We start from the raw sequence: 8,503 nt of genomic DNA, 5'->3' as shown, positions 1-8,503 counted from the left end.
CCCCATTTTAGGCGGATGCCGCCTCCCAGCCACATTATACAGAGCCGTAGAGCTTAGCTTTCACTCGCTCTTCAGCGCTCGTAACAGCGGGACGCTTTCATTCATTTAAAAAATATGTACGATTTTGGAATGCTTATACTGTTAAGGAAACAACGATGAATCCATATTTTAGGGTCATTTATTTAAAACAACAACAACAAAGAAACCAAACCATAAATACTAAAACCTAAAGCAGTCTACAATTTTTATCGTCATATAAAACATTGCACTATGTATGACATTTAACAAATTATGGATAATTAAAGCAAGGTTGTGATCAGTATTAGAAGGAGCACTTATGACGTAATCTTTATGCATAAATAGAATTCACAATCAACTAAATTAGATATAATAGCTAACACGAAGATGGAATTACCTACCTAGAGGTCCAAACCGTAACTACGGATGTGCTACGTTCGCTACGAGCGTAGGAAATTTTTAATTTTTAATCAATATGTATTTAATAATAGCAATGTAGTGTGAATTCTGAATACACAGAATTTATTGCAATTAATATTAATTAAAATACGTTTAATATCAAGTACGAATTACATCGTGGATTACAAGAATTAATCTGAATAATTATTATTAATTATACGCTTTACATCAACGTGGGAATTTCATGAACATAAAATCTACATTGATAAAGCAAATTGGACATGTGTTGAGTCTTGGGATATATATCGATCTGGAGAACTGTACATTTATTACTTTTAAATGAGGTGAATGAGATTTAGATTTGAATGTTACTGCGAGGCATTTATAGGTATTTGGTTTAATTGTTTCAAGACGATAATCGTGTTTCGATACTTTACGATATTAATAAAAACGTTATAGTTCATTAAATTTACGAATCTATTTAAAATCAAGTTTTACTAAAATTATCAATACAGAAAATATTTAACATATTATGTTAATTATATTTTATTAATATTATTACAATCCATTATTTACAATGATTTACAGTATTTCCAATTTTCTAAACATGCACACTATAAAGTAATATTAAAAATGATTTAAAAGAAAATCAAAACGTAGTTTGGTCCCTGTGGCTGTGTACCTTGAACAGTGTAATAATAGTGTAAATAGTATGTACTCATACTATTTATTATATATCATTTTTCTCATATCATATTAAATAGAAAAATATTTTTTAGTTATTTCGGATTGATCAACTTGCCTTGAACTTATAACTATTGGTGTTAGATAGTCTATTCTCGATGGAAAAGCTGTAAAACATCAGACTACCATTGTCAAAACGCGGGTGTTACATACGACGATAGTAAAGGATATTTGAGATTTTTTGGGTTTATGACATCTAATAATTTTTAATCCCAGCTAACAAGGTTTGAGTAATGACATGCAAATTATACTGAAAAATAGTTTAAATATGAGTAAAAATAATTAAAGCCAAAGGGTGTCAGTGTAAGATGTTATCTCGTATTAAAATAGATTCGTCGCGATCGCTTGTGAATCATCGCAACATTACTTATTATGCATTGATACACTCACTTCACATCCACAGCAGCTTGCTTTTGCTTGTCACCTATAATATAATTATTATATATATATCTAATATATATAATAGGGATAAAGTACATAATTACATTTTTGTTTTGTTTACAAGTTATACATCTTTCGGCGCGTTAGGGAAAAAATCTGAGAGTCAATTATTACGAAGCATGCGCATTCCGTTACAAATAACCGACACCCTGAAGTTAGCTATAATCAACATTTTAGTTTTTTCTATAAACGTAGACTAAGGCGAAAATAATTTCTTGAAAATATTTTTATCTTGTAATGCCAAAGAAGTACGTGGTAAAACTGAAAATGTTTAGAACTAGCCTGTTAGAAACATTGCTAAAGAAAACTTTTTTAAATTTCAATTTTAGAACTCTTTGATAATGTAGTACATTGCAATTCTTTGTTATTTGTTTTTGTAAATTGGCGGCAAATCAAAAACTCTTGTTACACATGAAATTGAACCTAACGGGAGAAAATTTTCGGTCAATGATTTATTATGACTTTCATTGTGGGCTTACTAAACAACAAAGCTTTAATAGGCTGCGATTAGCATTTCTTAATGAAGCCCTATTTCGCGCCACTGTTTACAATTGGTTTTAAGAGTTTAAAGAAAAAACACGAGTGAAAAGATCGTGGACGTAGCAATTTCAATGACGATCCGCCTGAGGGACAGCGACTACTGAAGATAACATCAGTGCTGTGCGACGTATGATAGAGGAACCTTTTGTACCAGATTGATGCCCCATACTTTAACCAACGACCAGATACACCTCCGCGTGGACTGGTATCGCCAAATGTTAGATAAGTTCAATAGCTCTCTCTCTCTCGACTCAAATGCTGTATTTGACATCGTCACAGAAGACGAAAGCTGGATATATTGATACGAACCCGAAACCAAAAGACAATCAGCTCAGTGGATGTTTTCTTTAGAAGATCGAAAGAAGAATCAACTGAGGTAAAGAAACGAAGAAGTCAACGAAAAAAGATGATAGCCTAATTCTTTGGTCGGAAAGGTCGTTTCGTGACAGTTGTGCTAGAAGATTGAGGGATAGATACTGCAGACTAGCATGTCAATCGCTGCTTGCCTGTTGTATTGGAAAAAAGTTGTAAAAGGTTATTTTCATGGATTTTCAAACAAAAAAGATAAAAAACAGAATAAACTATTGAATTACAGTAGCAACTAATCTTTGTTGATTGTCTGAGAGCATACTTTTTCATGCTTTTATGTCAATTTAAAACTTACTAATTGTTTCGAGTGCCCTAAAGTCGTTATCTAGCTCACAAACATGTGATGATTATTAATTAATTATTTTTGAGTTTAATACTAATTAAACTCTGATTAATCAGAATAATATAAACAGAAATAAATAAAATAAATACTACTTTGTTTAAATTAGTAATATGAGGTTCGACGTGAGACACAACATAAATAGCTTTTAATGTGTTTTAATAAACAATGTGGTAACTACGTGTCATTTGACGTCATCTACTGGTGAGGAATTTCATGCGACCAGCTGAACAACAAGGTTCATCGGAAAATGTAAAAGCGGCATTGTCAGCAGGTGCATTATTGTACTATTAATCTTCATAGCGTGCCTTTTTCTATAAATGGATTAATTAATCGTGAAATGTATTGAGGACCTCCCCTGTCTGATTCAGTGAATCGTTTATTATATTATGAGAAAAGTAAATAAATGTTCCATGAACAAAAATATATTATTACAAACCTTGTCCTAATAATAATAATCCAGTTTTGCAGTGAAGCTTACATATTTTAGCTATTAATTTTTATTTACATAGGTGAAGCAGAAAAATAAAAAGAATGACTATAAAGCGAATAAACTAATTTTGTATATGACGATTGACGTTAGAATGTCGAGCCAAATGAAGTTGTTGTTTTTTGTTCCCTGTACTTTTCTTTACAATTCTATTCAAGATACGTGAATTTATGATCTATTCAAAAAAAAATTAACAAAATAATATTTATCAAAATTGCTCCATTGTCGAGTTATAAATGTTATAGTTATCACGATTTTCTTTTTTATAGATTATATTTATTGATCTATTTTATTTATTTTATAACTACAAATATATAAAATAAACACGTAGTTATAAAAAAAATAAAGTAAAGATTTTACTCTCTGACTATCTTTGTTGATTGTAGTTAAGTATTAGTAAACTGTAACGTTCTCTCATTTCACCCGTCAGAATTAAAAAAATTCTAAGTAATGGTACCAATTATTATGAGAACAATAATATGAAATGAAACACAAAATACTCTTTTTATATAGTCTTGACGACACAGTACTATTGCGCTATAGTTTTGTTAGGTTCTAGGTAACTAAAACTAATATACTACAGAGAAAAGGAAAAGTATCATAAACGAAATTTGTATGAAAAATAGGGAAATATGAGTTTTTTGCTGTTTTGTCCTTTTTTAATAAATCCCACTAGTTCCCATCTCATCAGACTCTATGATTGATATGCGCGAACTCTCAAATTGGCCGGATGCCAACAGAGTACCTGATTTCGATGTTTTTTAATTTAAAATAGAAAATACCTTTTGATGTCATTTTTATTTGTTTGCTTCTCGAGGTTTGGCATACACTTCATTTTTAACATTAACTTATTTCATATAATTAGTAGTATGCCAAAGGCGTGTAGAATAACTCAGTGATATAGTTGGGGGCGCCACCTATACTGTGTTACCAAATTTTATGAGAGTTTTCAAAGATTCCTTTCAAATAATATAAGTTGTAAATATGTTTGAGTAAGTTTTTAAAACGATGTGTTCGTTAAACTACGCTTCTGAACTACGCTTCCAGACCATCAAACTTTGAGAATTAAATTTTAAGTTTTTATTCATATGAACATAAAACAGGTCTGGCCATAAACACTGTTTCAAACTGTTCATTTTATAAACTTTTAAATTATTTAGAATTTGGAACACTTAAATTATTTAAAAACTTAGTTGCGCCATTTCACATATTTTTTCGTGTTTGTTGTCAAATTACAATATAGAATGGGGTGTTACTGAAAATTAGAATACAGTAAGCCTTGCATAAACTGGGTATGAAGCCGTCGGTCATATTCCAGATACTTCAAAAGCTTGATATCGCCTGTATGTTCGTATATGGTACTATCAACAGACACAAAGGCTGTTAAGGCTGTTAAAGACAGAATTCAGTCCAGAAACAGATTAAAGGCATAAATAGAAGCCAAAGGTGGACATTTCGAATTTCCAAAGTTAGACATTTAAAAACTTTTCCGTAAATATCTGCCGTATGTTCATATATCGTACCATCAACATACACAACAACGCTTTGTCTGTGAACTTGACAGTTGACGTTAAAATTATGCAAATAAATGAAAAACTTCAAACACAAATTGTTAGAAGCATAGATAACAACTACTACATCTAACGAAAGCCTCCAAAAGTCAGGTTTTGGAGGCTATCGTATGGAACGACCGTTAAAAACTATATTGTAAATCTAAATAGCTCAATAGTTTCTTCATGTACAAGATTCTTAAACCCAGGTAACAATGATTTCCATAGTAACAACAACCAGTTGGAAACGCAACAAGTATTTGGCGATCTCCAAGGTGCCAACAATCCGTTAAGTTTGAATCACGCTATTAATTGACGCCATTTAATTGATAGCTGTCTATCTTCCCCTCGTATTTATAACCAGTAGAAGTCCAGAAATAATCATTAAGTGGCAAATACATCACTTCGTTTGCTTCAATAATATGAGGTTAAGCGATTATATTGTTAAATAATGACTGTATGGAATTGGTAATTTCGTGAGGAAATCAGTATGCCTCAAAAATGATTTATAAAACAGATGGAAATGAGATCAGTAAGGATTGTAACCCCACTGCATTTAGTTTATATGTCGTATACGAGAGGGTCCCGAACTAAATTATTCCTGTCTGTTTTTTACTCGGAAATATATTAACAGAATGAACAAATACATTATTTTGCATTGCCTTAATATAAGTCTGAAATTCACTGTTCATAGACTATTTTTATTTATTAATATTATTGGGTAAGATATGATGAATTTAACCTAAAATATAGGTGTAACTAGTCTATGATGATGCTTTTTTACACACATCCACAGATTCAAAACAATGGCTGTATAATAACCATTCAGGTCTTGATCAGATTAAAAATTTCTATTTCCCTCGGCCTACACCATACATGGTCTTCTTTTTTGATGATTAGGGAAGTCTATCGATACAAATTTAAGGACGTGGAATAAGAGATACCTGTATCTTATATTTCATAATGAAGGTTTTTTTTATTTTACTCAAATACTGGAAAATGATGGTTTGTTAATTGTCTCCTGTCACCAAGGTACCATAGTTGATAAATGTCTCGATGTGAACGAGATAATTAGAGTGCTAGGTTCCTTTCATCGCGTGATGGATGGGCGCAAGTTCTTGGTTGCACTAAGCTCCTAACTCTTGGCACTCGTTATTTTACTCATTTCCTTTGATTTTACACTAATTGTCAACTAATTTATAAGCGGGCATCCTAATTATACGATTAATGTTTATCATTTGTGCGTCGTCACTTATTAAGAAGCACGTACGTAACTTTAGTCAAGGTGTGTGAAAGTAACACGGATGAAAAATTACTATTTTGTTTAACATATGTATTACAGATTCAAATTTCTCATAATTTTATGATTTAATTTTGCATTCTACGCTGGAAAGGATTTTCGTATTTCCCTTTTATATAAAATTAGTGCTTATATTATTAAGCTAAGAGATTTTCGTCTTTATATAAAATTGATCATTTTGACAATGTAAGTTAATATGTAACTAAATATATAGGATTTTAAAGAATCAGTAAATGTCAGTAAAGTCGTATCCGCTATTGTAGAGAGGAATGCGACCCACATTACATCTTTGTGTCCACAAATAGCGCAGCTGAAACAGGCAGGGCGGGACCAAATTAGCGCGCCGGTCCACCGGCGCTGTCGTCCACCGCACTGGTGGACACTAGCAATACATTCTTGACCATTCTTATATAAATTATAGAAGCTAAAGGTTAAATTAAGATATATTTTAAGCCACAGGATACAGGTCCATCGACGTATTTCTAAATTATTATAAATAGATACGAACTCGTAATATAGGTGTCTAATAATATACATTCATTACAATTTCAATGAAACATTATGTTAAAGATTGTCGTTGTCACTCCTAAACAATTCTAGTAAAAAATATTTTCCTTTGCAAAATAATAGCCCCCGGTCGGTAGATAGTGATCAGCTAGTTGGCTTGTGTTGAGAAGTCGTGAATCATCTGAGATTAACAATGCTAACGACCTATGCTTTAAGCAGAAGCAAAATTGCAATATCAACTAATTGAAGCTTTATCGATTATTATTTAAGGTCATATTACAAAAGATATTTTGCTTACAAAGTTAAGGTAAGCACTTTTATATGCGCTCAAAATCTGGTATATAAAATATGAGTATCTTATGTAAATAAGATGGTTCTAGGGTTTGCTTAAAGTGTACCTGACAGTTCGCTGGACCAAATGACTCAGCTATTTTAACCAAGAAACCTAATATCGCACGACCGGCTCCGTCTGCCAAGTCTATTCTTACAATCATCATATCATTGTTGTTTTATTTAAAACCTTCAGTACCTGGACTGAAAGCTCAAAATACTCTGCTAATAACGTTTAAAAATAATTACTAAATTTAAATTTTCAGTTCAGTTGTTAAGGTTCACTTTGCAGTGACATGAGTATTTATTGCGGTCCATATGTCCACCTCTGTACCTCAATAGTTGATTCGATTTGAGATTCGATCTGAGCAAGATTCAAATTATAATTTAAAAAAATTGTTTTGACAATTTACAACTAGGTAGGATTCCACGGATAAAACCAGATTATACGCTTGAGGCCCTGGTCTTATCCAAAAGCTAAGTGTGAGAGAGTGGAGTTCTGAAATGCTGTCGAATTGTGCGAAATGATTTAAGTAAATAAAATTTGTGAAGATAGCGAAGGAGTATCGGAAGGAATCCTTTGCCCCTTCAATGTTTCCTAAACGGAATCATAGAACATCGGCTCAGGCAAGCGGCGGATAAATAGACACCTCCTCGACAGGCGATTCCACTAATAGGTCTCTTAACATATGGTGGGATTTCGGTAAAAAAACTGTCTAGCTCTATGATAAAAAAGTCCAACTCTGGCGGGTATGGTACAACCGCTCGAGATTACCTTTGTTTACAAAATTTTAAATAACTTGGTAGATTTACCTGTTTTAAGTCAAGTGATTTTCCTCTAAAACAGGAACATAAGAAATATAATATCAGTTTTTTTTTCGGGCAGTGAGGATCAATGGCGGTTGGACTGCTCAGACTATCTCTATATCTACTTAGAAGCAGATCTCTATCTGCATTAAACTACGCTCTGAGTACATGCGAAGCAAATCCATTTAATGACAGTTTCCATGTCTTCAGGCTTAGTTAACTAACTGTTAATCCTTAGCCAATAGTAAAAATAACAATGTATATATATAAAATTTTTAAATTACACATTTTATTTTTTAATCCAGTTTATAGGTTATTTTTAAAGTATAAGTCAGTTTCTCCCTGTAATGTTACTGAAAGTGTTTAGAACTGGCCAGTTAGACACATTGCTAATGAAAACTTTTTTGAATCTCAATTTAAGATCTCTTTGGTAACCTTATATAGTTTATTGCAGTCATTTTTCCTTTGTTTTTGTGAATTGGCGGCAAATCTAAAACTCTTGTTACACGTGAAAATTTTCGGTCAATGATTTAATATGACTTTCGCCTTACCCAACAACAAAGCTATGATAGGCGGCGATTAGCATTTCTTAATGAAGAAAGGTAATTTCGCGACAGTTGTGCTAGAAGATGGAAGAACAGCTACTGCAGACTGGTATGTCAATAGCT

Source organism: Pieris rapae, chromosome 4, assembly GCF_905147795.1.
Source record: "Pieris rapae chromosome 4, ilPieRapa1.1, whole genome shotgun sequence".
In the NCBI taxonomy this organism is placed as follows: Eukaryota; Metazoa; Arthropoda; class Insecta; order Lepidoptera; family Pieridae; genus Pieris; species Pieris rapae.
This window is presented reverse-complemented; position numbering follows the sequence as displayed.